We start from the raw sequence: 9587 nt of genomic DNA, 5'->3' as shown, positions 1-9587 counted from the left end.
TCAGTACAAGTTGTCTCCTCTATTAGAAAGTAATTTCTTTAAAATTCAACCTACTAAACAAATACAAAACACAGAAAGTAAGCTCCTTTAGAGCAGGGATTTTTTTCAGATTTGTTTTATCTCCTGTTCCTACCACAAAGCCTGGAAAGTATAGTGTTTGATTTTTTGTATTTGTATGCATAGTGTAGTTCCTGATACAGAGTAAGCACTCAATAAATGCTTGTTGACCAAATCAATAGATTGGAGTACATACTTTAAAGCATTTGACTCAATAGAACAAACTGCAAGTTCTCCTCAAATAGTGATTCCCAAGCATAAATTAAGATAACATGAGTTTTTATGACATATGTAATTGTAGAGATAACTTTTTATCTGTGATAGCAATATTAAATGAAGCACAAAGCAGGGAAATAAATGTTTCTAGGCAAGGCATCTAATACTTCTATTCACATAAGACATTGTACTAATTTCATCATACTTTAGCTTCCTAGGAACCTTCAATAAAATTCACAATGTTCTAGAGCAGGGGTCCTCAAACTATGGCCCGGCCTGCTGAGGACGTTTATGCGGCCTACCGGGGTATGGTAAAATCAGACCGGAAGTGACTTTGACCTAAACTCACATTAACAATGCACACTTCCGGCACTGGGCTGAGGTGGGGAGCGATACCGAGGTGAGGTGAGTTCCCAGGCCAGGGTGTGTGGTGTGGGGAAGGGAGAGAGATGCAGAAGATGGAGAACTGACGGCCCGCAGCCTTGTACAGTAACGGCAGCCACCACAACACAGGCACGGGGGATGGACAGTGCATGCTGTGCATGTCACAGCTGCTGCAAGGGGGATTCACTGCTGCAGTGAAGGTTGGAAGCGGGAGACAAGCGGGAGAGAGAGTGCGGGAAACGGAGGCATCACAGCACAGAGGCAGCTTGGAGGAAGTTGGGCATTACAGTCTGTATGTCTCTGTGTGGGCAAAGTTATTGCTGGTATATTGTTTTTGTAGCACTGTATATATATGTGTATATATATATATATATACTAGTGTTTTACTAATAGCAATTTGGAATCTCTAAAAAATAATGATGTCAAGAAAAAGAAAAATTGACTCGGAGTGTAGGATATTCAAAGAACAGTAGGATATTCAAATCTTATGATTACTTTTTCATGCAGTACAAGGAAAGAGCTACATGTCTGATACGCCAGAATACAGTGTCTGTGTTCAAAGAATATAATTTGCGTCGACACTATGAAACTTAACATAAAGATAAATATGTTTGGTTGGAGAAGTGAGAAAAGATAAAATATTAAAACTGAAAAATACATTGACAACTCAGCAAAATACTTTTGTGAAGCAGAAGCAGCTAAATATTTCATCACTGCGAGCAAGTTTTCAAGTTGCCAAGCTAATAGCACACACTGGCAGACCATTCATGAAGGGAGAATTTGTTAAAGAATGCCTTGATTCTGTTGCCAAAGAGATGTGTCCAGAGAAGGCCGATTTATTTAGTACAGTGAGTCTTTCAGGACCTACAATTACACGGAGGATTGAAGAAATGGGAGATAATCTGCATCAGCATTTGCAAAACTCCATAAAAAAATTTCATATTTTTCCTTGGCACTCGACGAAAGCAATGATGTTCGTGATTCTGCACAACTTCTAATTTTTATTCGTGGGAGGAATGATTATTTTGAAGTCACAGAAGAGCTTGTTGCACTGCAAAGCATCAAAGGAACAACTACAGGACAGGGTATCTATGAAAAGGTTTGCCAAACTATGAATGGTTTGGAGCTGGATTGAGCTAAACTAGCCAGCATGAAAACTGATGGTGCTCCTAGCATAGTGGAGTCTAAGAAAGGAGTAATTGCTTGCATTAACAAGAGATGGACAAACATAACCATTCTCATCCAATAGCCATACACTGCCTCATCCTTGTTGGTACAAGTGCTGTGTAGTAAATCACTGAAGTGGGACTCTCTTATGAAAATTGTGGTTATCTTGTGTTAACTTCATTAGAGCTAATGCACTAAATCACAGGCAATTTCAGGAATTTCTGAGTTAAATGTTGAGTATGAAGATGTTCTATATCACACAGAAGTCCATTGGCTGAGTCGAGGGAGAGTCTTGAAACGTTTCTATGGCTTACTTCCACTGATTACAACTTTTCTGCTTTCAAAAAACAAAGAAGTACCGGAGCTCAATGATACAGAATGGAAATGGCACCTTGCCTTTCTGACAGATGTAACAGAGCTACTCACCAATTTCAATATGCAACTTCAAGGAAAGGGGAAGCTCATCTGTGATATGCAATCACATGTCAAAGCATTTGAAGTAAAATTAGGCCTTCTCATTGAACAAGTGAAGGAGAAAAACTTCTGCCATCTCCCCACAACTCAAACTCTGTTAGCGGAAAAACCACTGATTGCATTCCCAAACAAAACATGTGTGGATTCACTGGAAAAATTGCAAAAGGAGTTCCAATTTAGATTTAAAGAGCTTCATCTCCACGAAAGGACATGCAGCTTTTCTGTAACCTGTTTTCTATTGACATTGAAAATGTGGATACAATTTACCAAATGGAACTGGCTGAACTGCAGAATTGTGACTCTGAAAGACACATTCAAGTCAAGCAGCCTTCATAATTTCTATGCATCTCTCCCCTCTGAGACATATCCTCATCTCAGGAACCATGCACTCAAAATGGCAACCATCTTTGGCAGCACTTATGTCTGCGAACAGACTTTTTCTAGAATGAAACGTTTGAAATTTCCAATCAGATCAAGACTAATGGATGCACATTTGCATCACTTGTTAAGACTAGCAGTGACAAATATGGAACCAGACATTGACCATCTCATTAGCCAAAAGCAGGCCCATAGTTCCTATTGGAATACTGTTAAGTTTGTTGATTTCATTTTATTTCATTTTAAATATTATATTTGTTCCTGTTTTATTTCTTCACTTCAAAATAAGATATATGCAGCTACACCCAAAGAAAGAACACTGAGAAACGAATGTGAACTATCTGCATTTTTGTTTTTCTTCCCGGGTTATTTATACCTTCTGAATCCAATTCTCCCTGTGCAACAAGAGAACTGTTTGGTTCTGCAAACACATATTGTATCTAGGATATACTGCAACATATCCAACATATATAGGACTGTTTGCCATCTAGGGGAGGGGGTAGAGGGAGGGAGGGGAAAAATCGGAACAGAAATGAGTGCAAGGGATAATGTTGTAAAAAAAAAAAATTACCCTGGCATGGATTCTATCAATATAAAGTAATTATTAAAAAAAAAAAAAAGATATATGCAGCGTGCATAGGAATTTGTTCATAGTTTTTGTTTTTACTATAGTCTGGCCCTCCAATAGTCTGAGGGACAGTGAACTGGCCCCCTATTTAAAAAAATTGAGGACCCCTGTTCTAAAGAATAGGAAACTAGACAATGGAAAAACAAAATTAATAAAAAACACATTTCATATTGAGACACAAAAGTGGAGGGTCATTGAGTTGATGTACTCCAGAGTGAGTTCAGATATACATATAATTCAATATAGTGATAAAGATTTTTAAATTGACCTAAATTCCTAGAGGAACTTCCTGTTGTAAGGATTAAGACAGATTAGCACTTTCTCTATAATTAACAGTTTTAAATTGCCTGCAAACCTTGAGAAGTTAAATGACTATCCTAGGGTCACACAGTCTCTGCCTGGAATAGGCAGGATTTACATATATATAATATATAGAGTATAAATATAGAATGAATTACAAATATATATAAAATAAATATAAGGTAGTTTGGGAAGGAGGGCATTAGCATTTGTGGGGATCAGGAAATAATTTATGCAAAAAATGGTATTTGAGCTGAATTTGAAAATTCTTGTTATTTTATTTGCTTTTTTACTTTTAAAAACAGATTTTCCAGGCTGGAAGAACAGGATTACTCACAACTAATCCTATTACCAATCAGCCTGACACCCTTTATTTCCAATTTGAGCCAGTTTGCTTCTTTAGTCAACCTGGTGGCTCCCTGAGGCTTCCTATATTAATGCTAAATTTGACACACCAACTGCGGTCCAGAACTCCTGAACTCAAGGGATTAGCCAGAAACAGCCAACCCAGTAACTGGGATTATACATGGGCTACCATGCCTGGCTTTGAAATGCATTTTAGTGGAAGAGAGGGATGTTGTGAGGTGGAAGCAGAGAGAGAGTGCATTTCAGATATGTGGGATGGCCACTGCAAAGATATAGGAGATAGGGTAACATGATTGAAAAAAAAAAAAGAAAGAAAAGAAAAATTGTGTCCTTCTTTGTCCATCTCACTTACTACAAGAAAGTCTATTCCACTGTAGTCCATTCTTCTTGCCATTTGCCATATGTAGCAAATTAGACATCACTTTCTGGTACCACTTCAACACTTGCTCTTCCTATCCAATAAGAGCTCTTTACCCCCACACAGACTCTTCCAGTGGGGCAAATTTGCAATATTGCTCAATCCAAAGTTGATTAATAGCAAAATTCTATTAGACAGTAATGCTCTAGTCCTTTTTCTTTCATTTTTAAAAAATTAAGGCTTTTTATTTTCAAAACATATATGTGGAAATTTTCAACATTTGCTCTTATAAAATCCTGTGTTAGAAAATTTTCCCTCCCTTCCCTTCACTCCTTCCCTAGATAGCAAATTATTCAATGTTTTAAACATGTGCAATTCTTCTATACATATTTCTACAATTATCTTGTTGCCCATGAAAAATCAGATCAAAAAGGGAAAAAATGAGAAACAAAATAAAATGCAAGCAAACAACAACCAAAAAAAAAAGAGAGAGAGAGAGAGAGAAAATACCATCTTGTGATCCACACTCAGTTCCCATGTAATGCTGGAGAAACTGAGCAAGACAGAGATTAGAGACCAATTTAGTAGTTTATTAAATGGAGAGATTTACTGGGACCAAATGGATCCATAGTTGGTCACAAGGCTGAAGGAGATTATTGTCTCAAAAGAATCTAGCACTGAGTATCAGAACAGTAAGATTGTTATAGGATAACAAGAACAATGACATAATGGGGGAGGTACCTGGATGGGGATAACCTAATGGGGGGAAGCACCTAGGATGACACAATGGAGGGAAGTACTGGAGAGGTTACTGATATTTTAATGATGTCTAAAATGCATAGACCTTTATCCTGTCAAACATTAAGGAATGATTATAGCCTAAAGATATAAAACCTTTATCTCATCAACCATTTAAGAGGGAATGATCATAGCCTGGGGGTTTTGGGGCAGAGCAACTGAGGTAGAACATTAAGAGGGAAAGGTTATAACCTGAGGCAGAGTAACTAAATAGGACAATTGGAGAAACTGAGTCAGGACATTAACCCACAGTTCTCTCTCTGGGTATAGATGGCTTGTTTTCATCACAAGACCATCGGAACTGGCATCAATCATCTCATTGTTGTAAAAAGCCACATCTATCAAAACCAATCATCATACAATTTTGTTGTTGCCGTGTACTGTGGTCTCCTGGTTTTGCTTATTTCACTAACATCAGTTTATGTATCTCCAGGACTCTCTGAAATCATCCTCCTGATCATTTCTTATAGAACAATAATATTCCATAACATTCATATACTGTAACTTACTCAGACATTCTCCAATTGATGGGCATCCACTCAGTTTCAAGTTCCTTGCCACTACAAAAAAGCTATCAGAAACATTTTTGCATATGTGGGTCTCTTTTCCTCCTTTGGGATATAAGCCCAGTAGACACTGCTGAGTCAAAGGGTATGCACAGTTTGATAACCTTTTGAGGATTGTTCTAAACTGCTCTCCAGAATGGCTGGATCCATTCACAGTTCCACCAACAATGGTGTCCCAGTTTTCCCACATCCCTTCCAACATTTGTTATTATCTTTTCCTGTCATTTTAGCCAATATGAGAAGTGTGTAATAGTATCTCAGAGTTGTCTTAATTTGCATTTCTCTGATCAATAGTGATTTAGAGCACATTTTCATAGGTCTAGTTATTTTTCACCTCTAGCATTCAAATGTTTTGTCAAGAAATAATTCCATGACTTTCTTATCCTTCTCATTAAATACCAAGAGTCAAATTAATAGAAGCAAGATTAAAAAAAAGGTAAAGCAAATGATCATGCAGATGGTTATGAAAAAAAGAAACCTGTTAAGTTCCTGCTCATTTGTAAAACTGTAACACAATAGGATTGTATTTTAGTGGCTTTATGTATATATATATATATATTTTTGGTGCATTGGGTGATGGGTCAGTGTTTCCGAAATACTATTAGGGAAGTTCCCTCCATTTGATCAAGTAATTTCAAGGTCGTGCAGTTTCATCAGCATGTGGTAAAAGAGAAATTTCCTGCCTATTTTTCCTCATAAATCCTTCAGAGTCAAACTGCATGATGTTCTAGAGGGTTTCCTTTTGTCCCTTTATCAGTATTTGGTACTACTCAGATGACCCATTTATTGACTCACTCTTTCGACATGATTGGCTAATTTTATTTTCTTCTCATACATATCCCTGAGAAAATTAAAATAGCATTTATTAAATCTGGCAAAGAATAATGGTTGTTGAAGAATTTGGTGCTAGAACTTAGTTATATAATTCAATGAGTTTATTTGGAAACATGGAGGAAAATCAAGATGGAAGATACCAGATAGCTATGGTCTTTCCTTAGAATCCTAATAAGAAGATGTACTGAAAATAGAATTAGAATTAAGTCCTGACTTGATTTTTTTTACCAGTTGTTTGACCATAAGGTCAAGTAATTTAACCTATCTTTGCTCCTTTTCCACAGGGTCATGAGGAAAATACTGTTACCTATAAAATGCAATATAAATGGGAGTTGTGATTATAGGATTTACAGTTAATGATCTCAATAACAAATTATATTTCATTTAATAAACATTTAATAAGCACTTATATAGTAGTCATGGTGGTAGAGTTTGGTGATATAAAGTAAAAAACGAAAGTATACATTTTCTACATAGTTCCAAACCATACATTTTATACACAAAAAGCATACATGAAAAAAGGTACAAAATGTACACAAAGTAATTTGGGGAGCACTCAAGGCTGAGGGAATCAGAAAAGACCTTAGGTAGGAGGAACTTGAGCTGAGCTTTGAAAAGATTAAAGAATTTTAAGAGGCAGAAGTGAGTTTCAAGTATGTTCTGGATTGTGTGTACATCCTAAGCAAAGGCATTAAGGGAGAAAGGGACTGTTAGGTGGATACCTTGTGTTGAACTTTTAGAAGAACCTTGGGTGAGAAATCCCACAGGAAGGGCAAGCATGAATGAGTTGTGTTCTGCCTTGGTGAAATTAAACTCTTAAAACTATGAGATCATTTCTATATGTATGATTGCTATACTGCTTACCTTTTTTAATGGGAATTGGAGGGGCTGAAGAGATAAAAAATTGGAACTCAAATAAAAAAATGTTAAAAGTAAAAAATAAATTAAAACAACAATAATTTTGAGTTCACAGACTCATAAGCATTTGAATAATCCTGGAATGCTATGCGGAAATCAGACTGGGAAAGGCTTTGAATACTAGGATTTTGTCTTTTATCCTATTGGCAGTGGCTAATTACTAGATTTCTTGAACAGGGTAATGATTTGATTAGACTTGTATTTAAGGATATCACTTTGGCAAATGTATGAAAGGACTGGAAAGATACAAGCTAGAATTGAGAAACCAATTATGAGGAAGTGAAGAAGGTATTACTTGAATTGTGTAAACTAGGAGGGCAGTCTAGGGGTACTTTCCAGAACATTTTCCTCTTCTTTTTAATATTATAAATTTTCTTCATTATAAACTTAAACATCAACAAATATCAACAGTTCAGTCCACAATACAAAAGAGAATTGTACCTAGTCCTATAAACTTCCTTTAGGTATATTAAATGAGTTGTTTTTTTGTCCTTCCTTCTCAGAGGAGGGCCACAATTGGAAGGAAGTTATGATTTTCAAGGGAATTGGATTTAAGGGAAGGCCTCACTCTGGCATCCAGAGCCATCTGGATCCAGTGGCAAGTCTAGATCTGGATGACTGGAGGTGGCTGTCTTATGATGGGAAACAACCTCCTTGGGCCTCAGTTTCCTCATTTGTAATGGGACAAGGTTAGATCACATTGACTCGAGGTCCCTTCTTTATGTGCTGCCACTATGTCTAGACCCACAATTATAAGAACTGAGCTCCCTAGTACTGGACCTGCCATCACATTGCAGTCAGCGATTCTCTGGCTTCAGCTTCTTGGTAGACAAAATGAGGGGCTTGGACTAGCCCACCCTTTTACCCTCCCCAGCTCCTTTCTGATTCTGCTAATTTGATCTTTCTAATGATCTTGAAATCCCAAAACTTCCACAAAAGGAATAATCTAAGAACTACCAAAAGCTGATATAGTGTTTGAAATCAACATGTCTATGAGTGCTTTGCTAGGGCCAACTTCCTTTTACAATTGATGAGACCCTGAATATTGTTGGGCACCAAGAGAAACTAAAGAATTGATCCTTGAGGCAAGCAGGCAGAAGGTTCCGATAAGACATCAGTTTAGCCCCATGGTCCATCCTCTGCGGAGGAGCATCTTCCTTATAAAACAATTTATGGCCCAAGACTTTGCTGTTATCTTCCTTTGGGTCAGTCCCTCCGGCACTTTGCCTTTCAGTCTTTTCCCTTTCCCTATACCACGTGAGTGTCTCTCCTTTACTCCACTATGCTTCCCAATCCCACTTCTTCTTAAGTTAACTCTTTTAGGGTGTGCTAAATCGCTTTTAGGATTTAGTCTGGCAGCTAAAGGTATGCCCCAACCTCATGGGGTGCTCCCTTTCTATTGGGCAATTGAGTTCTACCGAGGAACCGGACTCTTTCCTATTTGCCATTTCGGGTGTCTATTGCATCCCTTCATTTTGTTTGTAATTTCTTCCCTAAATAAATCTACCTGTGTCAGAGTAAGGCCGTTGTGAATTCTCACGTGACCACACGCCACCTTTGGGGACAAACCCCACACCATACATCACATCACGGAAGTCCAGGAAGGGCCTGATTTTTACAGGACAAACCTGAGTCCGAATTTGACTTCCTCTTAAGAGCTGAGAAAGCACATCTTCTGTCCTTTACCCCGTCCCATACCCCAGGGCAGCAACTACCCCGAAAATCTGGCCACTCTCTATCACGAATTAATACACAGAGGCGCGGCCAGAACTGTTAAACTCAGAGGACCGAGGGAGACTCGGGGATTCCAGGAGTCACTTGGCCAAAGAGCCAATCCGCTCTTCACTCTCCTAAACGCGAAAGGCTCCGGGTGGAAGCGCCCTTCACTACCGGTCCTCACAGCACCGGAGGCTAGCACACGAACAAGCCCCAGCGCAGGCGGCGCAAACAACAGAACGCGCACGGTCCCCACGGCCGGCAGCTACGCAGGCTCCCGCACCGTAAAGATGCGTGCGCACTGTGCGTCATGACGTCGACACGCCCACGTCCTCCCACGGCCGATATCCGGGACGTAGAGAAGTCTCGCATTGATGTACTGGGCGGGGGCTCGGGGCGGCATTTTTCCGACCCCAGTCCTGGCCGT

The sequence above is a fragment of the Antechinus flavipes genome, chromosome 5, assembly GCF_016432865.1.
Source record: "Antechinus flavipes isolate AdamAnt ecotype Samford, QLD, Australia chromosome 5, AdamAnt_v2, whole genome shotgun sequence".
Taxonomy (NCBI): domain Eukaryota; kingdom Metazoa; phylum Chordata; class Mammalia; order Dasyuromorphia; family Dasyuridae; genus Antechinus; species Antechinus flavipes.
Note: the sequence above shows the minus strand (reverse complement) of the source record.